The following is a 27922-nucleotide window of genomic DNA, read 5'->3' as shown; positions in this document are numbered from 1 at the left end:
TGGTGCACTTGGCTGAATGCATATTGAGCTTATATTTATCCCAGGTATTTAATCAGAGTATTCTTCAGCTGCAGGGCAGAGAAAAGAGAGGGTGCGAGGCAGAGACAGAGAGGGAAGAGATTTGTGTAAGTAATGCTAGGAATACACGGTTCGTTTTTGAGGTGATTAGAGGGTTCGATAGATCATTTCCGACGTGTCCGATCTCCCTTTCGATCCTTTTGCCGCTTAATTTCTGAGAGAAGTGAATGGAAAAAGATAAAAACGATAAGAGAATCGATTGCAGAATCGAGCTGCAAAAACGATTGAGAGGAGAATTGAGCGCCAGAAACAAACCGTGTATTCCCAGCATAAAGGAGGCTTAAATTGAATTCCATTTTGTTGTTAAAGGACCACTGTCTCGAAAAATTGTAAAATTTAAAGGGAACCTGAAGATAGTTCATGAAAAAGAGTTTCACTTACCTGGGGCTTCAGGCAGTCCCCCTGCAGCCGCCCTGTGCCATCTCTGAACGATCCTCCGGTCCTCTGGCGCGGCGCAGATTCGGTATCGCCGACTTGCAAGTCCACGGCCACTGCGCTTGTGCAGCCTTGGCCATGTGAGTCCTCATTTGCGCTAGAGGTGTCGGGATCATCCTGCGCAGGTGCAGTATGAGAAAACCTCTTACTGTGCCATTGTAGGACGCTCCCGGCGAGGAGACCGACAACCCGCGCGCCAAGGGTCATACAGGCCCGGTGGCTGTCGAATGAAAAAACGGGGGGGGGGGGGGGGGATCGGAGTATCATTCAGGACCGGTGTGGGCGCAGGGTGGCTGCAGGAGGCTGCCAGAAGCCCCAGGTACATTAAACTCTTTTTTTTTTATAAACTGTCTTCATGTTCCCTTCAAAACACATACAGATATGAAATCTGTTTCTTCCAAAGTAAAATGAGCTATAAATTATTTTTCTCCTATGTTGTTGTCACGTACAGTAGAAAACTGACCTTTCATGGTGGATTTTCAGTATTTCATTTTTTTCTTTACGAAAGCACTCTCTGGAAAGGATGTATACAAAGATGCAGCCCACCCCTGCGTGTCTGCACACTACTCAGTTGGACTGAACAACTGCCATTCACCACATGCACCATTCGGACAAACTTCCATGTGTTTTAATTTAGTTGGAGGTTAGGGCCCCTCCCGCAGAGGACAACCTTGTCGTGGTGGGAGGGACAAGTAGTAATTTGCATGCAAACTATTTTGGAAACTAACATCCTCTAATAATGGTAATTTTTTGCATCGGGTTTGAATGTAAGGTGTGCATGTTGCCTATAAGTAGGCTCTACACACTTTTGCAGCTAGTTATTCCGATATAGTTTGTCTTGAGAAACGCTACCTTTCGCTGCTGCTCACACATGAACTGTTAACTGTGGAACCTTATATAGACAGGTGTGTGCCTTTCCAAATCATGTTCAATCAACTGAATTTAGATGGAGTCCAATAAAGCTGCAGAAACATCTCAAGGATGATCAGGGGAAACAGAATGCACCTGAGCTCAATTTTGAACTTCATGGCAAAGGCTGTGAACACTTATGTGCATGTTGCTTTTCAGTTTTTTCAGTTTTAGTAAATTTTTGCCAAAACTTGAAGTAAACGTTTTGTCACATTGTCATCAAGGGGTGTTATGTGTAAAATTCTGTGGAAAAAAAATTCAATCCATTTTGTAATAAGGCTGTAACATAACAAAATGTGGAAAAGGTGATGTGCTGTGAATATTTTCCGGATGCACTGTAGATGGTGGCTTGCTTCTGTTCCCCTCTTTAAAACATTGATGGCACTTTGGGGGGCTGTGAAACCGGACTGGAATGATAGACAATGGAATAACCTCTATGCCTGGGTAACTTCTCTACTGTAAGATTACAGTTTTATATCTTTTCTCTACAGTTTCACCTTAATGAGGGAGATAAAAAGGAGGCCGTAAATATCTCTTAACTGCTTTCAGGAAGTTTTGAAAGTTTGCCTGTGTTAATTAAAGTCATTAATACCGGCTAATAAAACAAACCGTCCGTGGCCATATGTAAAATGTGCCGTCTGCGAGAAACCACCGTATATCAGAGGCAATCGCGGGCGGCTGTGAGATGAGCTTCCTCAGTGGAAGGAATTGGTCCGGAAACAAAACCATTATCGCTTGTCTTTGTTTTTTTACATTTTTAAAAAGTCTTTCTAAACAGCTAAATGTAAAGAAAGAGTCTTTGCACAAAATGAAGACACGTGTGTGTGTGTGTGTGTGTGTGTGTGTGTAGTGTGTGTGTGTAGTGTGTGTGTGTGTGTGTGTGTGTGTGTATGTGTGTGTGTGTGTGTGTGTGTGTGTGTGTGTGTAGTGTGTGTGTGTGTCTGTGTGTGTGTGTGTGTGTGTAGTGTGTGTGTGTGTGTGTGTGTGTGATTGTGGTGTGTGTGTGTGTGTGTGTGTGTGTGATTGTGGTGTATGTGTGTGTATGTGTGGTGTGTGTGTATGAGTGGTGTGTGTGTGTGTGTGTGTGTGTGTGTGTGTGTGTGTGTGTAGTGTGTGTGTGTGTGTGTGTGTGTGTGTGTGTGTGTGTGTGTGTGTGTGTGGTGTGTGTGTGTGTGTGTGTGTGTGTGTGTGTGTAGTGTGTGTGTCTGTGTGTGTGTGTGTGTGTGTAGTGTGTGTGTGTGTGTGTGTGTAGTGTGTGTGTGTGTGTGTGTGTAGTGTGTGTGATTGTGGTGTGTGTGTGTGTGATTGTGGTGTATGTGTGTGTACTGTGTGTGTGTGTGTGTGTGTGTGTGTGATTGTGGTGTGTGTGTGTGTGATTGTGGTGTGTGTGTGTGTGTGTGTGTGTGTGTGTGTGTGTGTGTGTGTGTGTGTGTGTGGTGTGTGTGTGTGTGTGTGTGTGTGGTGTGTGTGATTGTGGTGTGTGTGATTGTGGTGTGTGTGTTTGTGGTGTATGTGTGGTGTGTGTGTATGAGTGTGGTGTGTGTGTGTGTGTGTGATTGTGGTGTGTAGTGTGTGTAGTGTGTGTGGTGTGTGATTGTGGTGTGTGTGTGTGTGTGTGTGGTGTGTGTGTGTGGTGTGTGTGATTGTGGTGTGTGTGAGATTGTGGTGTATGTGTGTGTATGTGTGTGTGTGTGTGTGTGTGTGTGTGTGTGTGTGTGTGTGTGTGTGTGTGTGTGTGTGTGTGTGTGTGTGTGTGCACGCAGCCCCATTTCTAGGGGTGGGCAGACCAGGTGACCACCTGGAGCACCGTGGCAGAGCGGCAGGAAGGGGGTTGCAGCAGCGGGTGAGAACGGGCATAGAGGTTAACAACTCCCCTTCCGTGATCCATGGCAGTCTCGTTCTTCTCCCTCTCCCTGGCATCTGTTGCATTGGTTACAGAGCCCCTGTGATGACATAACCGCATGTCATCACTGGGAGCGCTGGTACCAACCTGGGAGAGGAAGAAGATAGAGGATGCTGGGAACCGGGAAGGTGAGTTGTTCTGTGCTATGCCCGCTCTCCCCCGCCGCTGTGCCTATGCATGGCTGCCTATACTGTAAGCACCTGCCTTGCTAACCTATACTGGAGGCATTATACTGGCTACCTATACTGGAGGCACCTACTTAGCTAACCTATACTGGGGGCAACTATACTAACTACCTATACTGTACTGGGGGTACCTACCTAGCTAACTTATACTGGGGGAAACTATACTGGCTACCTAAAGTGGAGGCATCTACCTGGATAGCCTATACTGGGGGCGCCTATGCCTAGCTACCTATACTGGGGGGACCTAGACCTGGCTAACATACTGCAGACACCTATAACTGGCTCCACGGAGGGGGCGATTTATCCTAGAAACGTGTGTGTGTGTGTGTGTGTGTGTGTGTGTGTGTGTGTGTGTGTGTGTGTGTGTAGGTGTGTGTAGAGGGAGGGTTGCTCTCCTAAATAACATAAAACAATATTTCTTATTACTATACAGATTACTAGGCTGGCCCGGTATTAGCTTGCAATCCCCGCAGCTGTCACCAGCAGCGCTGCAATGGTTGGGGATTACTCTATACGGTAAGTCTTCAGTGTGTCACTACAGGTCATCTGCCTGCTTCACTTTTTCGAGATCGTGAGGCCAGTTTTTCATAGTAAATCAGCCTCAATATGTGAGAGACCACATTTGGATCAGGTATTTATAGGAGCAACTAGATGGCTAGAACATATTTAATGTGGACCTGAACACTTGCACAGGACAGAAGGACAACATAGAGAAATACACCCTGTATGTATTTAGAGAGTTTAGCCTGTCTAATTTCCCCCTCATCTGTGACTAATCACAACTGTAATTTAATCTCTCAGCTGTCTCAGCTGTGTCAGCTGACTGCCTCGGCAGAGCAGCTAATTTGTAAACACAGGATATTTACCTTATGTCTGCTTGCATGAAAGCAGGAAGTAGACACACTGCAGATTTTTTTGCAGGATTTGTATCAGCTGTAACAAAGAAATGTTTTACTTTTAAGGTTATTATGCATCTTTGTATGGATGCTTTACATGGAGTGCTGTTGTAAAGAACAGAGGAAATACAGAGAATCCTCCACACGGAGTTATACTAGTCCAAAACATGTCAGATTTGTGCAGCCTACTGTAAGCCATAGCAACACACAGTAGGAGAAAAGCAATTAACCACTTCACCACTGAGGGGTTTTACCCCCTGACCACCAGAGCAATTTTCACCTTTCAGCGCTCCTTCCATTCATTCGTCTATAACTTTATTATTACTTATCCCAATGAAATGAACTATATCTTGTTTTTTTCGCCACCAATTAGGCTTTCTTTAGGTGGGACATTATGCCAAGAATTATTTTATTCTAAATGTGTTTTAATGGGGAAATAGGAAAAAATGTGGGAAAAAATTATTATTTTTCAGTTTTCGGCCATTATAGTTTTTAAATAAAGCATGCTACTGTAATTAAAACCCATGAAATGTATTAACCCATTTATCCCGGTTATAAAACCATTTAAATTATGTCCCTATCACAATGTTTGGCGACAATATTTTATTTGGAAATAAAGGTGCATTTTTTTCAGTTTTGCATCCATCCCTAATTACAAGCCCGCAGTTTATAAAGTAACAGTGTTATACCCTCTTGACATAAATATTTAAAAAGTTCAGTCCCTAAGGTAACTATTTATGTTTTTTTTTTTTTATTGTATTTTTTTTTTTTAATTACAAAAAAAAAAAAAAAAATTGGGGAGTGTGGGAGGTAATGAGTTAATTTATTGTGTAAATGTAATGTTTGTATATGTAAAATGCTTTTAGGGTGTAGTTTACTATTTGGCCACAAGATGGCCACAGAGTGTTTGTTTACATGCGACCTGTAAGCGTCCGGAAGGACGCTTACAGGAAGCAGTAGGAGGCTGGGAGACTCACAATGATCTCGCTGTTTCTGAAAGAAGCAGCAGATCATTGCGGGGGCTTAGATCAACGAACGGGAATGGATTTTTCCGTTCATTGATCTCCTGGCGAGCGGGCGGCGGCGTGCACGAGCGGCGGGTGCGCGCGCACGAGCGGCGGGAGCGCGGACAGCGGCGGTAGCGCGGAAGGTACGGATTTCTCCGTCCCTGGTTTTTTAGGAGGGAAAAAAGGGGCGGAGAAATCCGTACGCGTGGGGGTAAAGTGGTTAATAGTGTATTTTACTCTTGGAGAAATGTACTTATGGTAATTATGTGTACACCTTTATTTTACATTTTAAAAAAATCTTGCTATAATAGCCCCTTAGGGTTTGTTCACACTAAGGGCGCTTTCATGTTTTTTCAAAATCGCCCTAAAAGCGCTTGTTTAATGATTCCCTATGCGAGTGTTTACATATGAGCGGTTCTATTTTGATTCGCTCCCCAAAGCGCTGCCTGTACCATTTTCTGAGTGTTTTGGCTCAATGGAAGGTATATCGCAAAGCATTTGAAAAAGTGCTTTGTATAGCGATTTCCCCAGGACTTTCATTAATAAATGTATTTATTAATTTCCGGGTGAAGGAGTTCACTTTCTGACTGACGTTAGGAAGTAAAAAAAATGAATCGCTCTGGAAAAGCGCAGGGAAAAGCGCTGAAAAAAACTCTCGATAAATTGCTCAGCACTTGCGATAGCTCTGGCGATTTATGATGTGAACAAGGCCTTAAAGGGGCACCACAGCGAATAACTGTAAAATGTAAAATATGTGCAAACATATACAAATAAGAAGTACATATTTTCCGGTGTAAAACGAGACATAAATTACTTTTCTCCTATGTTGCTGTCACTTACAGTAGGTAGTAGAAATCTGACCGAAGTGACAGATTTTGGAATAGTCCATCTCTTCATAGGGGATTCTCAGCAAGGCTTTTAACCACCCTGGCGTTCTATTAAGATCGCCAGGGCGGCTGCGGGAGGGTTTTTTTTAAATAAAAAAAAGACTATTTCATGCAGCCAACTGAAAGTTGGCTGCATGAAAGCCCACTAGAGGGCGCTCCGGAGGCGTTCTTCTGATCGCATCCGGCGGCCAGAAGTAACACGGAAGGCCGCAATGAGCGGCCTTCCGTGTTTTGCTTACTTCGTCGCCATGGCGACGAGCGGAGTGACGTCATGGACGTCAGCCGACGTCCTGACGTCAGCCGCCTCCGATCCAGCCCTTAGCGCTGGCCGGAACTTTTTGTTCCGGCTGCGCAGGGCTCAGGCGGCTGGGGGGACCCTCTTTCGTCGCTGCTAGCGGCGGATCGCCGCAGAGCGGCGGCGATCAGGCAGCACACGCGGCTGGCAAAGTGCCGGCTGCGTGTGCTGCTTTTTATTTCAACAAAATCGGCCCAGCAGGGCCTGAGCGGCGACCTCCGGCGGTGATGGACGAGCTGAGCTCGTCCATACCGCTAAGATGGTTAATCTTCATAAAGATATTCCCTAAAAAGGATTTAAACAATGATGCTGGCCAGCTTCCCTGCTCCCTACACAGTTTTTTGGCAGTTGGACGGAGCAACTGCCATTCACTAAGTGCTTTTAAAATAAATATATCCCTGAGAATCCCCTATAAAGAGATGGACTAGTCCAAAACCTGTCACTTCTGTCAGATTTCTACTACCTACTGTAAGTGACAGCAACATAAGAGAAAAGTAATTTATGGTTCATTTTACTCTGGAAAAAATGTACTTCTTATTTGTAAATGCTTGCACATATTTTACATTTTACAGTTTTTCGCTGTAGTGCCCCTTTAAAGGAGTTATCAGGGAGAAATTAACAAAATAAGTGCTACTTACCGGACTGCGCAGTTTGCTCTGGCCCACGTGGCGGTGATTGACACCTGGAGGTCGGCCTGACGTCATCGCCGGGGCGGGGACCGAGAGGCAGCAGCGGCGAATGGCTGACAGCGAAGCTGCAGTGAGGGACATGCTGGGTGCTTGAGGCTGGAGGAAGCCCCCGGTAAGTAGCACTTGTTTTATTCATCTCTCCCTGATAACTCCTTTAATGTATCAGTGAGAGGTTTAATGTTCTGATCTGTGGTGAGGACAGGGTCACCTCTATGGTCAATGAGATGCAAATAATTTCAATGTGATGTAGCATTATGCAAATTGTGTATGCAAATCTATGCAGCTGGAAAATGAACCAATCAGATCCTGCAGAGTGCAGAGGTAAAATTCGATTAGTCCATTTTCAAGCTGCATAAATTTGCATACAAAAATTGGCATTATCCTGCATCAATTCAAAATTATTTGCATCTCATTGACTATCCCTATCCACCTTATCCTATACTAGCACTTAAAGGACACCCGAAGCGAAAATAAACAAATAAGACAATTGTATCTATCTTCCTTCTCCTAAAAATAGTTTTTAAGATATTCCAGTGTTATTTTATGTTTAAATCTACTTTTTAAGTTTTTAGTGCTTTCTTGTTTTTGCTCAATGACGCATTCATTGAAGTGTGCCAGAGCTAAAATCTATGAACAATTGACCATTTTTACCTCTTTCCTGCTCTCAGAAGCCATTTTGTGCTAGGAAAGTGTTTTATAGTTGGAATTTCTTATCAGTGAGGGTCACACTGTAGTCACTTCCTGTCTGAGTCAGGACTGAGTCAGCCACTTACATACCTGATATTTAACTCTTTCAGGCAGAGAAAGAAGAAAAGGAACACAGCATAGTTATTTGTGTGCTAGGCACTGTACATACACATGTCTATCTCATCATGTCACACGTCACTTCGGGTATCCTTTAAAGTGAAAAATAATATATGGATAGTTAATTTGTGGCACATAATATATTTCTATTTTCTTGTTTCTCTAGTGGATCCGGTTGTGTTGATTCCTAAACATTCCATGGTCGGTCCGTTCAAGGGGCATCGGAGTATCAAAAGTACTCGTAAGTACTTCTAACTGCAAACAGATGATTATTTCATTGTATCAATATTCTTTGGAAGTAACATTGAGGGTAGGAACACACTAGGCAGTGCGGGAAAGGTCACATTTTGCTGCATATGCATTTGTGCGTTTTTTAAGTGCGTTTTCTGTGCATTTGTATTCTGCGTTTTTGTTTCACACATGCATTTTTCATGTGTTGTTGCGTTTTGCATGCGCGCAGTACACATATATAGATTGCATATGCATTTTGTATGCGTTTTTTTTTTGGGGGGGGGGTTATGCAAATCACTAGGAAGTCAACAGGAAGCGGAAATACATATATCAAACTAGTTTTTTGGGGATTTTTGGAAAACGCATAAAAAAATGCAAAACCTCTGCGTCACCATTGACTTATGTGCGTTTTGGAAAAATATGCAACAAGACCAGCATTTTTAAGACCGCGTATTGAAAAACACAAACACATGCCGTTTTTCATGCGGCTCATTGGCTAACATTAAACGCATTAACGCTAGCGTTTCTGCCTAGTGTGCTCCTACCCCCAGGTTACAGAAAGGCATACACAGCATGTTTGTCATGTTCAATGCCTCACAACCAATTATTGAATATCATCTTAAGCTACGTACACACATCAGACGCATGCAAGGTCTTCCATGGTGATCAGCATGTTTGCTGTTCTGTCCTCTTAGGAGCACCCGAAAGCCTCCAGTTATTTATTTATTGTATTTATAAGGCGCCAATAAATTATGCAGCGCTGAACTATCACAGACTATCACAGGCCCCCTAGTGGCCGGACCACTCTGTGCCTTCCAATGTATTTCAGCCCACAGACCGTTCAACCTGTGGATGCAATCGATGAGCTGAAACAGTTGGAATTTTGGCAGAAGACAGACCAGAAGGAGGCGTGCAAACTATAAAACACAAAAATACTAGGCAGCCACCATCTCTTTTTAAATGGGAAAGAGAAGCCCACTCTGACTGATTCTAAGACCTGCGGATAAAAACGGTTAAAACACACTCTATTTTATCTGGCTATATGAACAGTGGTAGCGACTCTTCAGAAAACTAGGATTAAAGCGGAATATAACCCTGCATTTCAACTTTGCTCTAAAACATTATTTACAGTATATTATATGCAACCAGCATTTTTTTTTTACTAGACCAGCATTGGAAGGGTTACACAGAGCTTTAAAGTTCCTGGAGATTTCTGCAGACGCATCCGAAGCTGACATAGATACATTTTGTTTACATAAATGTATCTAAGTGTTGAATGTGACTCACTTTCTCTGACTGAGGAGTTGGAGGACAGCCAAAGAGTGTGTAACATTTCTCAATAGATACATATAACTAAATAGAATGTAACAATCTGAACTTCTGCATATCTCTCCATGGAACTTTAAACCTCTGTGTTTAACTATTCTAATGCTGGTCTAGTAAAAAAAAAATGCTTTTTGCATATAATATGCTGTAAATAATGTTTTAGAGCAAAGTTGAAATGCAGGGTTATATTCCGCTTTAAGTTCTGTGTGGCTGAGTAGTAGGTATGCTGAGAAATCAATAAATGACTTTGGAGTTGTTTATTATTAAATGCAATATAAATAATTAATATATACAGAAAATCATTAAAATCAACAATTAAAGAGACAAGTAACCCAGTATAAAAAATAAAAGGGAAAGAAATAAACAAATACTTAAGGTTCCTATGAAATATGTCCTTTTGTGGAAAAGCAAGTTAAGTTCCTTTGTTTCCGGATCAGGGGACTCAGCATTAAAGTCCAAACAGGAGGGATGTCAGCATGTCCTCAAGCTGGCAATATGTAATCCGGATGATGTTCAAGGTGGAGGACATAGATCTTGGGTCCTCTGCTCTGGTTATACTCCTGACACAGTAAGGAGGAGTGAGGGCGGGGACCACACATCCCTTGGAACCTGAGATGAGCCATCCTCCTTCTCATGGAGACAGAAAACCATATCTAAACTATATATGGGCTCTATCTCCCAGAACCGTACAGGTCAGGGCAGATTTAAGAACATTTTTAGGTCAGTCAGGATTTATCCAGAGCAATGATTCCAAACACGACCTCTGTAGTATCAATGGGTTCTTTGGACCTGTCTCAATTACAGTCCATAACTCGGATTGTTCTGGAATCTTCTCAGTACCAGTGCCAGGTAAGGTCCGACACACTCTGCGAGTTGGAAGAGCCTGGCAGCTTTGCAACACAGGAAATATGACAAATATAGCAGTTTATGGATTATTATAGACATTTAAGGGTTACGGTTGGGCCATCTGCTCTTTGAACTTAGCCAGCTGGGAGATGGCCTCCTTTGATCTTTCAGCTGAGGGAACCTAGATCAGATAAAGGGTCTGTGAAGCCAGAGCTTCCTCTGGAAGGGCTGGTGCACACCAGAGCGGTTCTGAAGCATTTTTTAAAACACTTGCAGGGGGAAAACCGCTTGGCTATTGAAAGTGAATGGGATGGTGCACACCAGAGCGGCTCATTTTTCCCTCAAACGCAAACTCGGGGGCTGCAGCATTTTTTTGATTTCTGAGGCGTTTCTGGCTCAATGTTAAAGTATAGGAAAGTGGAAACGCTAGATAAAAGCTGTTTTCCAGGCGTTTTTGTTACAGTAGCTGTTCAGTAACAGCTTTACTGTAACAATATTTGTAATCTACTACACAAAAACGCGCCAAAAAAGTGCTAGGCATGTTTAGAAAACATGCCTAGAATCGCTCTGAAATCTGCTTCGAAAACCTCTAGCGTTTTGAGGATCTGCTAGAGGTTTTTTGGTGTGCACTGGGTCGGAGTGAGGATATAGCTAACAGCATTCTTCAAGAGACCCTGTTTTTATGATACCTGGTCACAGTGGAGTGACGATTTATGGCCAGTGGCACAGCAGGGGTGTTGGGGCACTTCTCTGGACTTCTGCTAAGAAATTCTAATTACCTTTGCAGGAAGAGGTTCCCTAATGACACCATTTGAAGAAAAAAAGTTGTCTTTTAATAGAAAAATGTAATTCTGATTGCTGCAATGTTAGATGTGATCTCAATAAATACATTACTATTACCACCAGTAGTGGCTAAAATTAGTCAATTTCAATATTCATTGAGCAAAATGGTTTCCTGATGCGACCAGTTCATGCCATTCTGTTGTAAGATTGCTGGAGTGTTTGGCCAGTTGTGTGACCCAATTAGGCCAAGTTTTTGTTGTCCCACAGATGGACTCACATTTGTCTTTAGAATACTTTGGTGTACAAACACGTTCAGGGTCGACTTAATGACTACAAGGTACCCAGGTCCAGGGTGGTTGCAGAAGAAGCCTAAATCGCCACCCCTTTACCACCATGCTTCACAGTTGCTATAAGATGTTTGTGTTACCTACAACAGTATCACTGTGCATTACCAACAGTTGTTGCAACACTACAACATCTCCAAAGGATATTGCTCCAAAAGTCCTGTCGTTTGTTCAGATGCCACTGTGCAAACCTAAGCCAACAGTGAGTTCAGGATGTTTCCATCAATAGCCTTTTTGGGAAAGTTTTTGATTCTTATATAGTCTTCTATCTTCTTCAGCGGCAAAGTTGGGGCCTGCAGTCAACTTATCTCCAGTATGTTTCTTCAGCTGGTGACAGTGGAGAACCATCCATGTTAGAACCACATAGCTCACAGCCTGCAAAAGACAAACACTTATATAGCGCTTTTCTCCTCACGGACTCAAAGCACCAGAGCTGCAGCCACTAGGACGCGCTCTATAGGCAGTAGCAGTGTTAGGGAGACTTGCCTAAGGTCTCCTGCTGAATAGGTGCAGGCTTACTGAACAGGCAGAGCCGAGATTCAAACCCTGGTCTCCTGTGTCAGAGACAGAGCCCTTAACCATTACACTATCCAGCCACTGCAAAATTACATGAGGTCCCAGCTTTGTGGCCATCCGCAACTAGTCCAGGTTTATCCTTCAGATATCTCTAGCAAGTGAAAAAAAAAAAGCAGCTGGCCAGTGGCCAATATCCCAATATCCCGATAACTGCTCTAAACTTCTCCATATACTTCACTGTGTGCTACTGGAATAGCAGACATCCACTCAGTTAATCAAGGCCATTTTGTTTTGTAGTGCTGAAAAGTGAGAACCTGTTTTGTGTTGTAAAATTGTAATTTCGTGTTTTACCCAAATATTCATCCTGAAAAATACTCGTAATTCCGAAAATGTTGTCATGAAAACAATAGTAATTATGACAATTCGTGTAAGGATGAAATTATGCAAAATTTCAATTTTTTTTGCGAAACCGATTTTTCCATTACGCCCCTCTTCCATGCGTGATATCCATGTACTGCAGCCCCTCCCATTCCATGTGCAGCCCCCTCTTCCATGTGTATCATACATGTACAGCAGCCCCTCCCATTCCATGTGCAGCCCCCTCTTCCATGTGTATCATACATGTACAGCAGCCCCTCCCATTCCATGTGCAGCCCCCTCTTCCATGTGTATCATCCATGTGCTGTAGCCCAGCTCTTTCATGAACAGCTCCCTTGGGCATCAGTTTCTCTTTTTAATGAGTTCTTCCCCATTTTCAGCCTCCTCTTTCAAATGTATCATCCCTTCTTTCATGTTCAGGTGCCTGTTCATTGGGCTGCAGCCGCCCAAGGCCAGGGCCTTTGTGACCTTTCCAAAAATTCCGGCCCAGCTCCCATCCTGACCCTCTTATCAGGCCTGGCCCCAGATTTTTATACAAAAGTCTTTTCAGCTTCTGAAAACTCTGGCAAGATTTTTGTTCACAAATTACAGATGACTCCAGCGGCGCAGTACGAGTGGATAAAAAAACGAGAAGTGAAACTGCCTGTAATGCAGCGTGGCCACGTTCCTCCTCCCGCCGTGGGCTCGTTTCCCCTGACGTGACGCGAGGTTCCGGCTTCACTTTGAAGCGGTGTAAAATGATTTCTGACAGGTTACACACACAGCCCAGATCTATCATTATAATATAATGCACCGTGCGGCTCGGAGTATAAATAATCTCGCAGTATGTGTTTTTTTTTTTTTTTTTTTTTTGTAAAATAGCTTCAAGCAGAAATAAATAGATTATGTCTGTAGCAGAATTCTTTCTTAGCATGGGCAGCGTATAGGAGATGTAAGATAAAGAGCGACTCCGACACAAGGTTTTATTAGTTCTGGATTGTATTGAAAGGGCTTGGGACACCGTTTATGGTTTTAATGTAGCCTATGTCCACGTTCGGAGAACTTTACTTCACAGGAAGTCCTAGCAGGAAGTAGGTAAATCGGTGCTAGTAAAAAAGGGCGCACAGGGATAGTGGACAAAAAGGCCGCCGCCATAGACTGCAATGCAAAATATCGGCTATTGAGCGCCCTACAGGAAAAAAGGGCGCCCGAGAAATAGCGGTTGCAGGGATCATGGTAACAAAAGTTTTTGTTTACAGAATAAGGTTTATAACAAATAAAGTTAGTTTTGACTTGGTGTTATACTTATTTTTTGCGTTTTTAAATTTCGCTTATAGCAGTTTTTACTTATTTTTTACAACTAAATTTTCGTTTATACTTCTTTGATCATTTAAAAATTCGTTTTCATATGTATAATGCTTAAATACCGTTTTCAACCTTATTGTATTAGAAATACATCGCTTTTGGTATTAACTTTGTTTTTACACTTATAATGCGTTGATTATAGTTACTAAAATATCGCTTTTAATATTACTGTTATTTTAAGATTTCTAATGCGTACATTAAGGCTATCTATTGTAATGTATATATTTATATATACTTTTCTCTATTTATAATATTAATGTATACGTGATTTTAAGGCTATTTATTCTATTACAAATATATAAATTATTTTATTTATGTTATTTGTAATGAAGTATTTTAAGGATTAAATATATTATTGTTTAGATGTGTTTAGGGTGTTTGTGCGGTGGGTATGGTTAGGTTTAGGCATTACCAGGGGGGTCTAGGGGTTAGGGATAGGTACAGGGAGGGTTAGGTATAGTTACAGTATAATATACGCAACCAGGGGGTGGTTAGGGTTAGGCACCACCAGGGGGTGGTTAGGGTTAGGCACCACCAGGGGGGTCTAGGGGTTAGGTACAGGGAGGGTTAGGTATAGTTACAGTGCAATATACACCACCAGGTGTATATGGTTAGAGTTAGGCATCACCAGGGGAGATTCAGGGTTAGGCACCACTAGGGGGGTGCTTAGGTTTAGGCACCACCAGAGGGTGGTTAGGTTTAGGCACCACCAGAGGGTGGTTAGGTTTAGGCACCACCAGAGGGGTCTTAGGGTTAGGCACCACCAGAGGGTGGTTAGGTTTAGGCACCACTAGGGGGGTCTTAGGGTTAGGCACCACCAGGGGGGTCTCAGGGTTAGCCACCACCAGGGGGGTCTTAGGGTTAGGCACCACCAGGGGGGTCTTAGGGTTAGGCAACACCAGGGGGGGTCTTAGGTTTAGGCACCACCAGGGGGGTGGTTAGGGTTAGGCACCACCAGGGGGGGTCTAGGGGTTAGGGATAGGTACAGGGAGGGTTCTGTGTGAGAGTAGTGTTAGGTATAGTTACAGTACAATATAGTACACCACCAGGGGGGTGGTTAGGGTTAGGCATCACCACGGGGGGTCTAGGGGTTAGGGATAGTTACAGGGAGGGCTCTGTGTGAGAGTAAGGTTAGGTATAGTTACAGCACAATATATGTAATATGTACAATTTATTAAATTATGTATATTTAAACAAAGAGAGGGGTCTAGGGGTTAGGGATAGGGAGAGATCTGTGTGAGCCTACAGTTAGGTATAATTGCAGTAAAATATCTGTAAAATCTACCATTGCATTGCTATGCTTAATACAAGTGTAAATATCGTTTTTGTTATAGACGCTATTTGACAATTGACATTTCATAATTCGTTTGTTGTTTTAGACTGTATTTTGCCATTTCATTTCAGTTTATTTAACCTATTTAGCACTAAATGAAACTTAGCACTTAAACGAAAAATATGGTTTTGCATTAAAACTTAAAATTTCGCCTATACCCCGCGCCCTTTTTTCCAGGCGCCCTTTTTTGATACATGCAGGTAAATCTTCTACAGTGAAAACAACAAATCTTCATCTGTCCCTTTTACTCCCAGTGCACGGGCCCCAGCGCAGAGCAGGATCATCCACCAGGCAACCTAGGCAGGTGCTTAGGGGGGCCTAGTGGGTTTTAAGGGGCCCTCCTGCCACCCTTCTTTGATCTCTTTCCACTTCCGCTTACCAAAAGGACCACAAGGGGCCCCAAATCTACTACCTTGCTAGGGCCCCCTTAATCCATCTCTGCCCCAAGGACTCGGGAGAAATCCGGGGAGACCACCTGCGGGGCCCGGCAGCACAGGGTGGTCGTGCCCTGAGGCAATTGCCTTCTGTGCCTTAATGGCAGTGCCAGCTCTGGATCTCGTTCCAGGTCTTTCCCATCTTTCTAATTTCTTCTTCCGCTGACCCCTCAAATAAAACCTTTTTCTTTTTTTTTACCTGATGAAGCGTTAATGTAACACGAAACAGCTGTCTGTGATCCGCTGGGAGGAGGCTGGCAGGATCTCGGTCGCTGATGTCCACAGGACAAACTGCGTAGGCACCAGCAATAGATGAGTACTTACTGTGCATGCCCAGAGGTGTAGCTGGAAGGTGTAATGGTTAAGGGCTCTGCCTCTGACACAGGAGACCAGGGTTCGGATCTTGGCTCTGCCTGTTCAGTAAGCCAGCACCTATTCAGTAGGAGACCTTTGGCAAGTCTATGCTAGTGTGTTTGGTTTGGCATCCTTTTCCTTTCCTGTAGCAGTAGAGCATTGTACCCTCTTAACCATCAGCGAAAGCAGAGAGTTTTGAGGATCAGGATGATACCATTTATTGGTTTAAAAGAAAAAGAGTAAGCTTTCTGCTAATAAGCCTTCTTCAGACTTTGTTCCTGTATACTGTCCGTATGTTAGAGCACACCGCCATATGTACATTCAGCATTCAAAAGAGATGCATAGATTGTTCAGCAAATATAAATAAATGTCATTCAGATGCTTTCAAGTGGAGCTGAACTCTTGCACAGGACAGAAGGAAAACATAGAAATGTACCATGTATGTATTTAGAGAGCCTGTCTAATTCCCCCTCCTCTGTGTCTAATCACAAGTTTTAATTTCATCTCTACCCTGTGTCACCTGACTGCCACAACATCTAAGCTCATTTGAAAGCACAGGATGTTAACAATATGTCTGCTTCCATGAAAGCAGGAAGTAGACACACTGCAGATTAATTGCAGGATTTGTATCAGTTGTAACAAAGATATGTTTTTCTTTAAAGGTTATGTTGTTGCATATCTTTTAGAGCAGAGATGAAGTTCTGAGTTTAGGTCCACTCTAATTACAACAGAACATCCAAAGTGGGTCTTGATAGGATGTTTGCTACTAACCTGTTCTCTGTTTTGGATGGGCTTCTCTCCATTGCACTGCCCTGTCCCCTGTTTGTGGCTCCGACTGCAGCCAGTCGCACAGAGGACAAAGAAGCAGCGCATGCTCTTGCCACTCGTGCTCCCTGTCACTAGTGTTGGGCGAACAGTGTTCGCCACTGTTCGGGTTCTGCAGAACATCACCCTGTTCGGGTGATGTTCGAGTTCGGCCGAACACCTGATGGTGTTCGGCCAAACCGTTCGGCCACATGGCCGAACTAAGAGCGCATGGCCGAACGTTCCACGAACGTTCGGCTAGCGCTGTGATTGGCCGAACGGGTCATGTGGTTCGGACCCGAACGCGCTCTGATTGGCCGAACGGTCACGTGGTTCGGGTAAATAAATACCCGAACCACGTCATATCTCCGCCATTTGTCTGTGGGTTTAGCTTTGGGTAGGCAGGCAGGGTAGTTCGCTCTCCAGCCACGCTAGCCAGGGTCCCCCCCAGTCATTGTGTGTCGCTGCTGGGAACAGTAGTACACCGCTCGCTCAGCCACACTATATATAGCATTGGTTACTGCCACTGTGTACCTCGCTCAGCCACACTATATATAGCATTGTGTTTACTGCCACTCTGTGTACACGGCTCAGCCAGACTATATAGCATTGTGTGTACTGCCACTGTGTACCTTGCTCAGCCACGCTATATATAGCATTGTGTTTACTGCCACTCTGTACACCGCTCAGCCAGACTATATAGCATTGTGTGTACTGCCACTGTGTACCTCGCTCAGCCACGCTATATATAGCATTGTGTTTACTGCCACTCTGTGTACACCGCTCAGCCAGACTATATAGCATTGTGTGTACTGCCACTGTGTACCTCGCTCAGCCACGCTATATATAGCATTGTGTTTACTGCCACTCTGTGTACACCGCTCATCCAGACTATATAGCATTGTTTACTGCCACTCTGTGTACACCGCTCAGCCACACTATATAGCATTGTTTACTGCCACTCTGTGTACACCGCTCAGCCAGACTATATAGCATTGTGTGTACTGCCACTCTGTGTACACCGCTCAGCCAGACTATATAGCATTGCGTACTCTGCCAGTCAGTGTGTATATTGCTGGGATCAGTAATACTCCACTCACCGCCAACCACTATATGAGCTCACCATGAGTTCCTCAGAGACCTCCGCTGTGAGCAGCACTCCCAACAACAGCAACAGCCAACGCCCCACGCAAGCTATAACATCCACCCCAGCAGGCAGTGGTCAGCAGCAGCCCTCCCCGGAGGAGAACGTTGTGTCCATCGGTCCGTCGCCAGAGCGATTAATGAGGGCTGCCATTGAGGAGATGATGGGGCCTGATGTGGAGGAGGAGGTCTGGCTCAGGCCAGCATCCCAAGTTAATGTTGAGGACGATGAGGGGTCTGTGTCTGGGGATGTTGGGGTGGCAGAGGTGGTGGGTGGGTCAGACTCAGGAGAAGAGTTGTATGATGAGGATGATGATCGGGACCATCTGTATGTGCCTCAGAGTCCGACCCCGGAAAACATGTTGTATCGTGTGTTTAGGTACTAAAATCTGCGTTCCCACTTCCCAGTACTGCCCGCAGTGCCCGGGTCCACGGATCCATATAATTTTTTGGGCAGCACTATCAAACTGTGGTACTATGAGTGAGTTGCCATGGTCCTTCTGTGCTGCCTGTCACACTCACCGTCTGTCTGCAGATGGATTGTTCAACACAGCCACGCCATCTGACATGTAGTCCTGGACCTTGACCATCTTCTCCAGGCGATTGGTGTTGGAGGACGTGGAACTGCCCGATTGCTGTTCTGTGGGCTGCTGCATGGGTGTCAGAAAATGTTCCCACTCCAAGGACACTGCCAATACCATTCCCTTTTCGGCACTAGCAGCAGCTTGTGTTCTTTGCTGCCCTCCTGGTCCTCCTGGGTTTGCTGAAGTCAGTCTGTCGGCGTACAACTGGCTAGAGAAGGAGGAGGATGTCAATCTCCTCTCTAAAGTCTCCATCCTCAAGGGCCTGCTGGAATTGTTCCATTTTTGACCTGTCTGACACTTTCTTCAATCAGTTTTTTAACATTGTGTTTGTATAAACTGGGTATAAACCCAGTAATTGGTGTTGTCCAGATTCCAGAATAATGAATAGTGAATAATGCGCGGGCCGCGTTCAATGCAGTCTAGCATGAATTGAGCCATGTGTGCCAGAGAGTCCTGCCAGACTCCTCTGTCTTCATGTTCTTGTGAGTGTTGTGAGTGTTGTGATTGTTGTGATGCACCATACTCGTCACCAGCATCACTTTCTTCCTCTTCTGCTGTCCATTCCCGCTAAATTGTGGAAGTCCAACGTGCACCGCTCTGTCCCTCGGCAGTGGGGGCATCCAATTCCTGCTCCAACTCCAGCTGTTCCTCGTCCTGTTCTTTGTCATAGCTGGTACCAGCGTTTCCTGAGGCAGGTTGCCTGATGTTGGTATCATCACGCTGATCGTTTTCATCTTCAGAATCCCCCACTTGCATCATGCCAGCGGTTTTCCATCTTCAACATTGATTTCTTCAGTAAACACAGAAGTGGTATTGTAATGCTGACTGTAGAGTTGTCACTGCTCAGTCACGCAACGTGGATTGCTCAAAATTTTGGAGTACTTGGCAGAGATCCAACATGGTGGCCCAATCAGATCCACAGAAGCTTGGTAGCTAGCTGCTGGAATGCGCCTCGGCACTGCGCAAAAGCGTGCTAGCATGTGCAGCGTAGAATTCCAGCGCGTAGGGAGGGACATCACCCAGCGAGCGATGGTGCGCTAGATTGAAGCGCTCCTGCATCTCTTGGTGAGTCCTTCAGAAGCGGTACTGGACTTTTAACAATGTTTTTTTTTTTTTCCTTCAACAGAAGATCTGCCACGTTGGAGTGAGGAGGACGCCGCCGACCCCAACACCAAGCTGAACCCCGGCGAACTCCAAGCAGAGGATCTTCAGGAACCCTCAAGGCTTTGAGCAAGCTGAGGAGGATCAGCAGTCCCGACGAGACCTCTCCTCATATGCGACTGAGTGCAGTGGAGCTCCCCAGAACAACCTCTCAGTTGTCACTTTGTCACTGGTCACTTTGTCACTTTGTCATTTTGTCACTTGTCACTTGTCACTTTGTCATTTTGTCACTTTGTCATTTTGTCACTTTGTCACTTTGTCACTTGTCACTTTGTCACTTGTCACTTTGTCACTGGTCACTTTGTCACTTTTCACTTTGTCACTTGGTCACTTGTCACTTGGTCACTTGGTCACTTGTCCATCACTTGGCCTGCTCCTGTTCCATCACGTGTGCTGATGCTGCTGGGTTAGCGTTACCGGTCCCTTTTCCTGGAACCTCTTCTCTGTATTACATTTATGACTGCATGGCGACAAAAAGCATGTTACCTGTGCAAAGAAACATGACATTTTCCACATTTAAAAGACAGTTTTTCCTTTGAAACTTTACAATCAATTTTCTCAAAAACTATAAGCTCTTTTTCAAATATTTTTTTTCCTCTTGTACCCACTCCCAAGGTGCACATACCCTGCTAATTTGGGGTATGTAGCATGTAAGGAAGCTATACAAAGCACGAAAGTTCGGGTCCCCATTGACTTCCATTATGTTCGGAGTTCGGCGCGAACACCCGAACATCGCGGCGATGTTCGGTGAACGTTCGCGAACCCGAACATCTAGGTGTTCGCCCAACACTACCTGTCACCTGTCTGTGGCTCTGACTGCAGCCAGTCGCACAGAGGACAAAGAAGCAGCGCATGCTCTGGTCACTCGCGCTCCCTGTCACCTGTCTGTGGCTCCAACTGCAGCCAGTCGCACAGAGGACAAAGAAGCAGCGCATGCTCTGGCCACTCACTCTCCCTGTCACCTGTTTGTGGCTCTGACTGCAGCCAGTCGCACAGAGGACAAAGAAGCAGCGCATGCTCTGGCCCCTCGCGCTCCCTGTCACCTGTTTGCGGCTCTGACTGCAGCCAGTCGCACAGAGGACAAAGAAGCAGCGCATGCTCTGGCCACTCGCGCTCCCTGTCACCTGCCTGTGGCTCCGACTGCAGCCAGTCACACAGAGGACAAAGAAGCAGCGCATGCTCTGGCCACTCACTCTCCCTGTCACCTGTATGTGGCTATGACTGCAGCCAGTCGCACAGAGGACAAAGAAGCAGCGCATGCTCTGGCCACTCGCGCTCCCTGTCACCTGCCTGTGGCTCCGACTGCAGCCAGTCGCACAGAGGAAAAAGAAGCAGCGCATGCTCTGGCCACTCGCACTCCCTGTAATTTCTCGCTCCTGCCCAGATGTGCAGCAACTGAGGCCAGTACAGTGTTATGCATTCTTGACAAGTACCGGTCATACATCAGCGTCATTTCTCAAGTATGCATGCCCAGAACACTATCGGCTGCTGTGCACATTCGGGCAGGAGCGCAAATTACAGGAATTATTTGTTAACTGGGGGGCAGAGCAGCACAACTGAAATGAAGCCCATTCAAACCAGTGATCGCTAGTCAGAGTGTTGGACAGAATGTTTTTTGATGGTGGTGTGGAGGCGGTTGGTGACAGCAGGCCTAGGGCACTGGAAAGTACAAATCCGGCCCTGATGATCTGTTGAACTTTTTGACACTATCTTGCTATGAGAAGTATTTGTACAGACATACAGACGTTTTATGATCTCTAATTAGTTATCAGAAGAGCAGGGGCACTGCCAGCGTACAAGTGAGGCACGTCCCTGCTTTGGGCCTCACTGTCCTGCTGCTCCTGTGCTACCTGGGAACTGAGGTGACACAGAGGGGGACTAAAGAGAATGGATTCTGGTTCATTATGGACTTACAGACCCTTTCTCATTAGTTAACCAGGAGCTACCTGTATTTCGCTAGTCACTTTATTAGGTACATCTTTCTAGTACTGATTATTATTACCTTTTTTTGCCATCAGGACTGCCTGAATCTCCCATGGCACCCTTCAGAGATTTTTGGTCCATATTATTATTATTATTATTATTATTATTATTATTATTATTATTTAATATATATATAGCGCCAACATCTTACGCAGCGCTGTACAGAGAATATAGTCTTGTCACTAACTGTCCCATAGAGGAGCTCACAATCTAATCCCTACCATAGTCATATGTCTATGTATGTATCGTGTGGTGTAGTCTAGGGCTAATTTAGGGGGAAGCCAATTAACTTACCGTATCTGTATGTTTTTGGGATGTGGGAGGAAACCGGAGTGCCCTGAGGAAACCCACGCAGACACGGGGAGAACATACAAACTCCTTGCAGATGTTGACCTGGCTGGGATTCGAACCGGGGACCCAGCGCTGCAAGGCGAGAGCGCTAATCACTATGCCACCGTGCTGCCCATATTGACGTAATAGCATCATGCAGTTGGCTCCACCCACATCATGTCATGGCCACGCCCATTTCCCCACCCTGATTTGGGACCATGCCCATTTTTCCTTTACGTGTGTGTGTGTGTGTGTGGTGTGTGTGGTGTGTGTGTGGTGTGTGTGGTGTGTGTGTGGTGTGTGTGTTGTGTGTGTGTGGTGTGTGTGTGTGTGTGTGTGGAGGAGGGGGGGGGGGGTAGGTTGGGGTGCTTCAGAAGAGTTGCTTGGGGCCACAAAAACCTAAGCTGCACCCCTGCAGAAGAGCTGATGTCTCTCACCGCAGAGATATAGCTCTGGTTAATTAATCTTTGCCTTGAAAATATAAATACATTTAATACAAACACATGCACAGTAGGTTTGCATCCTTATGCATTGCTCAATCCAGAGAAAACTTGAAGGAATTCATCTCTCTCTCTTTATTTTTATTATGAATTTTTCAGGTGCGCTTAAAATCTGTGTTCTCCTTCCACACAGGAAAGCACAGACATTTCCTGTATTGGACTGTGGCAAAAGCCGTCTGGCTCGGTCACTTCCTGTGCGTTTGGCCACAGCAGAGCACATGCTGTGATAAACATTGGCGATAATTGACAAATAGCGGCTGTTTAACAAGCAGAGGAATTGCTCTCGCAGGGACATTCCTGCACAGATATCTTCTGCTCGGTGGCAGCCATGAATGTGGAATGAGAGAATGGGCCTGAGGCGCTGAATGTAGAGTGAATGGAGATGGAAGAGAAATCTTTTAAACATTTTGAGATGATTTAATGCGATGTAGCACAGAGGTAAGCGCTTCTGTGCAGGATTTTAGAACCACTGAAAACCAGTAAATACAGGGGTACAGGAAAAGGGGTCACCGAGATGGTCCCTGGCCCGTGGTCCTGAAGACTCAGCCAGAGGCATACGTTTAAAGTGTACCCGAGGCGACATGTGACATGATGAGATACACAGAGTATACACAGTGCAAAACATTCATAACCAGGTTGTTTTACTTGTTTTATTTTGCTGCCTAAAAGAGTTAATTTCTAGGCATTGAAGTGACAGCATCTGTCTTGTCAGTACCTTGTCAGGAATATAGTAAACATCACTGATAAGCAAGTTACAGCCAAAAGTCTCCCTGGCAGAATTCGACTTCTGAGGGCACAGAGAGATAAAATACATGAACTATTGACCCTTTTCTAACTCTGGGACACTTAACAGGCTGCCACTGATTAGTTTAGTTAGATTATTAGTAAAATATTCAACCTACTTTGTGAATGTTTAAAGAGACTCCGTAACAAAAATTGCATCCTGTTTTTTATCATCCTACAACTTCCAAAAGCTATTCTAATGTGTTCTGGCTTACTGCAGCACTTTGTACTATCACAGTCTCTGTAATAAATCAACTTTTCTCTCTCTTGTCAGACTTGTCAGCCTGTGTCTGGAAGGCTGCCAAGTTCTTCAGTGTTGTGGTTCTGTGATGCATCTCCCCCCTCCAGGCCCCTCTCTGCACACTGCCTGTGTATTATTTAGATTAGGGCAGCTTCTCTCTGCTCTATTATCTTTTACAAGCTGGATAAATCCTCCTCTGAGCTGGCTGGGCTTTCACATAATGAGGAATTACATACAGGCAGAGCTGTCTGCACTCTGCAGGAAGAAACAGCCTGACACTTCAGTGGAAGATAGCTGCAGGGGGAAAGAAACACACAAATGATCTCTTGAGATTAAAAAGGAAGGCTGTATACAGCCTGCTTGTGTATGAATGTATTTTCTATGTGTGGACATGCTGTACATCAACCTACTTCCTGTTTTGGTGGCCATTTTGTTTGTTTATAAACAAACTTTTTAAAACTGTTTTTAACCACTTTTAATGCGGCGAGGAGCGGCGAAATTGTGACAGAGGGTAATAGGAGATGTCCCTTAACGCACTGGTATGTTTACTTTTGTGCGATTTTAACAATACAGATTCTCTTTAAATAAAAAGAAAGCCCTGGGATACTTAAAGTAATTTATAGGAGTAGGAGGATAAATACAATTGTTTATCTCAACTTCAGTTTACACCTCGGGTTCACTTTAAAAAAAAAAACAATAAGTGAAAGGGCAGCAGTTACCAATCAAAAATCAATGTGCTTCCGTTCAAAATCCTCATGGTCCAGAGAGATAACAAGTACGGCAAAGTGCCCATTATCCAGAACTCAGGCAATCCAAAGTCTCATCTAACTGGCAGGGGATAACGGGGACAGTGGTTTGGGGGGTAAAATACTTACCGAGCCTCTGGGCAGAGTCTTCTAACCTTTCTGTAGCTCCTAATAGCTTTCCGGCCGTCCATGCAGGGCCCAATGTGGGTCAGGTGACATGCCGGAAGCTGCACACAGAGGATGCGGAAGCTGCACACAGAGGATGCCGGAAGCTGTACACGGAGGATGCCGGAAGCTGTACACAGAGGATACAGGAAGCTGTACACAGAGGATGTGGGAAGCTGTTCACAGAGGATGCGGGAAGCTGTACACAGAGCATGCGGGAAGCTGTACACAGAGGATACCGGAAGCTGTACACAGGGGATGTGGGAAGGTGTACACAGAGGATGTGGGAAGGTGTACCCAGAGGATGCTGGAAGCCGTACACAGAGAATGCGGGAAGCTGCACACAAAGGTTGCCAGAACCTGTACACAGAGGATGTGGGAAGCTGTACACCGAGGATGTGGGAAGCTGTACACAGAGGATGTGGGAAGCTGCACACAGAGGATGTGGGAAGCTGCACACAGAGGATGTGGGAAGCTGCACACAGAGGATGCGGGAAGCTGCACACAGAGGATGCCGAAAGCTGCACACAGAGGATGCCGGAAGGCCGCTAAGAGCTACAGGAAAGCTAGAAGACACCACACCACCCGGAGGCTCGGTAAGTATTTTATGCTGCTAACACTAACCCTCCCCTACCTACCTAAACTGCGGGCAACTAGACCTGGCTGCCTATACTGAAGGCACCTATACTTGGTTGCCAATACTGGGGGCACCTATACCTGGCTACCTATACAGGGGGCACCTATACCTAGCATCCTATACTGGAGGCACCTATACCTGGCTACCTATACTGGGAGGAAACTACATCTGGCTACCTAATACTGGGGGCCACCTCTGGCTAATTCATATTGGGGGTTGCAAAATACTGCATCGCAAATAGCTCACCTGATCCTATGGGGTGGGAAGGGTGTAGTGCTCCCTCCCCCACCCTGTTACTCCATGGTGGTTTGGTGCCACCACTGCCCCATTTCTGTCACTCCCTGATGCATACAACTTGCATTATTCATAGATTATGTAAATATAAATCTGATAATAGTGTCCTCATTCTAAAGGTGCACATTACAGTGCTATTTAATATTAACCCCCTTGCCGGTCTAATTCCCGCCGGCAAGGGGGCAGCGCAGCACTTATTTTTTATTGGGTTTTTTTTTAATCATGTAGCGAGCCCAGGGCTCGCTACATGATAGCCGCTCAGCAGCGGCAGCTCCCCAGCCACTCCGATCGCCTTCGGCGATCAGAGTAAGCAGGAAATCCCATTCAGAACGGGCTTCCCCGGTCACCATGGCGACGGGGCGGGATGACGTCACCGATGTCATGGACGTCGGGACGTCAGAGGGAATCCCGATCCACCCCTCAACGCTGCCTGGCCCTGATTGGCCAGGCTGCGCAAGGAGTCTGGAGGGGGGCGGCGCGTCGCATGGCGGCGGATCGGCGGTGAGCGGCGGTGATCGGATGTTACAAGCAGCTAGCAAAGTGCTAGCTGCATGTAACAAAAAAAAAATTGTGAAAATCGGGCCAGCGGGCCTGAGAAATCCTCCTGCGCAGGTTACCCCGAACTGAGCTCGGGATAACCGGCAAGGAGGTTAAATGTGATTTGAATGATCAGAACTATTTGGAAGGTAATTGTCGATTGTTCACATTTACTGAACGATTATTTCTTCAAATTCGGGCATAAAATCCAACTTGCGGATGGATTTTATCCAATTTAGCAATCGACCAAAGAATCGTTCCTAATCGGTTGCCTTCATAAATGGCGAATTTTCTATACAACTTGATCCTAAAAATCCCATCGAAAGATCGCATTTGTTGAAAAAATTGTACCATTAATAGGCACCTTTAGTGTGAAATGAACATACAATCAGTATAGTCAAGCAAAAAAACATTAATATTGCATACAACTTGCAATATTAATTTAGGCTGGTTTCACACCAGGACGTTGCGTTTTAGGGGACGTTAAGGTCGCATAACGTGCCCCTAACGCAACGCCTGGTGCTCTCTGATGTAAACGTCAGAGTGACCTGCGTTGTGCAGCTCACTCTGGCGTCCGTGATGCCGTGATGCGTACTCTTGGACGCATGCGGCATCACGTGGTCCCGCCCGGCCAATCGCCGCACAGAGCGGCCGCTCAAGGAAGTAAACACTGCACGTCACTGAGTGCAGTGAATATTAATTAGCCATGTGCCTGGCCGCTCTCCGCTCCTCCCCAACGTTACTGAGCATGTGCAAGCAGTCTAACGCGGCTCCCCATCCTTAGTGTTCAATCAGTCTCATTTTGGTAGCGAACAGTCTCATTACTTACATATGTTCACATTAAGGCTTAGCTGTGGACAGGCACGTGCCCAACGGCAATTATTTGGTAGTTAGTTAGGGGCAGCATGGTGATATAGTGGTAAGCGCTCTCGCCTTGCTGCACTGGGTTCCCGGTTCGAATCCCAGCCAGGTCAACATCTTCAAGGAGTTTGTATGGTTTTCCCATGACTGTGTGGGTTTCCTCCAGGCACTCTGGTTTCCTCCCACATCCCAAAACCATACAGATAAGTTAATTGACTTCCCCGTAAAAAAAACTAAAAAAAATTGGCCCTAGAATACAATAGACATATGACTATGGTAGGGATTAGATTGTGAGCTCCTCCGAGGGACAGTGATGACTACAGTATATACAGGGAGTGCAAAATTATTAAGCAAGTGGTATTTTTGAGGAATAATTTTATTATTGAACAACAACCATGTTCTCAATGAACCCAAAAAACTCATTAATATCAAAGCTTAATATTTTTGAAAGTAGTTTTTAGTTTGTTTTTAGTTTTAGCTATTTTAGGGGGATATCTGTGTGTGCAGGTGACTATTACTGTGCATAATTATTAGGCAACTTAACAAAAAACAAATATATACCCATTTCAATGATTTATTTTTAACAGTGAAACCAATATAACATCTCAACATTCACAAATATACATTTCTGACATTCAAAAACAAAACAAAAACAAATCAGTGACCAATATAGCCACCTTTCTTTGCAAGGACACTCAAAAGCCTGCCATCCATGGATTCTGTCAGTGTTTTGATCTGTTCACCATCAACATTGCGTGCAGCAGCAACCACAGCCTCCCAGACACTGTTCAGAGAGGTGTACTGTTTTCCCTCCTTGTAAATCTCGCATTTTATGATGGACCACAGGTTCTCAATGGGGTTCAGATCAGGGGAACAAGGAGGCCATGTCATTAGTTTTTCTTCTTTTATACCCTTTCTTGCTAGCCACGCTGTGGAGTACTTGGATGCGTGTGATGGAACATTGTCCTGCATGAAAATCATGTTTTTCTTGAAGGATGCAGACTTCTTCCTGTACCACTGCTTGAAGAAGGTGTCTTCCAGAAACTGGCAGTAGGACTGGGAGTTGAGCTTGACTCCATCCTCAACCGGAAAAGGCCCCAAAAGCTCATCTTTTATGATACCAGCCCAAACCAGTACTCCACCTCCACCTTGCTGGCGTCTGAGTCGGACTGGAGC

The 27922-nt window shown here is 45.1% G+C and overlaps 1 long non-coding RNA gene across 1 annotated transcript in view; it reads left to right on the top strand.

Moving 5' to 3' along the window:
- LOC137571010 (uncharacterized) overlaps positions 1-27922 on the top strand; it is a 221325-nt gene that overhangs the window by 147001 nt on the left and 46402 nt on the right. The window contains exon 2 of the long non-coding RNA XR_011031277.1: positions 8255-8329. This is a non-coding gene — a long non-coding RNA (uncharacterized lncRNA). The remainder of the gene's footprint in view (positions 1-8254; positions 8330-27922) is intronic.

The sequence above is a fragment of the Hyperolius riggenbachi genome, chromosome 4, assembly GCF_040937935.1.
Source record: "Hyperolius riggenbachi isolate aHypRig1 chromosome 4, aHypRig1.pri, whole genome shotgun sequence".
In the NCBI taxonomy this organism is placed as follows: Eukaryota; Metazoa; Chordata; class Amphibia; order Anura; family Hyperoliidae; genus Hyperolius; species Hyperolius riggenbachi.
Note: the sequence above shows the minus strand (reverse complement) of the source record. Positions and strands in the feature narration are given on the sequence as shown.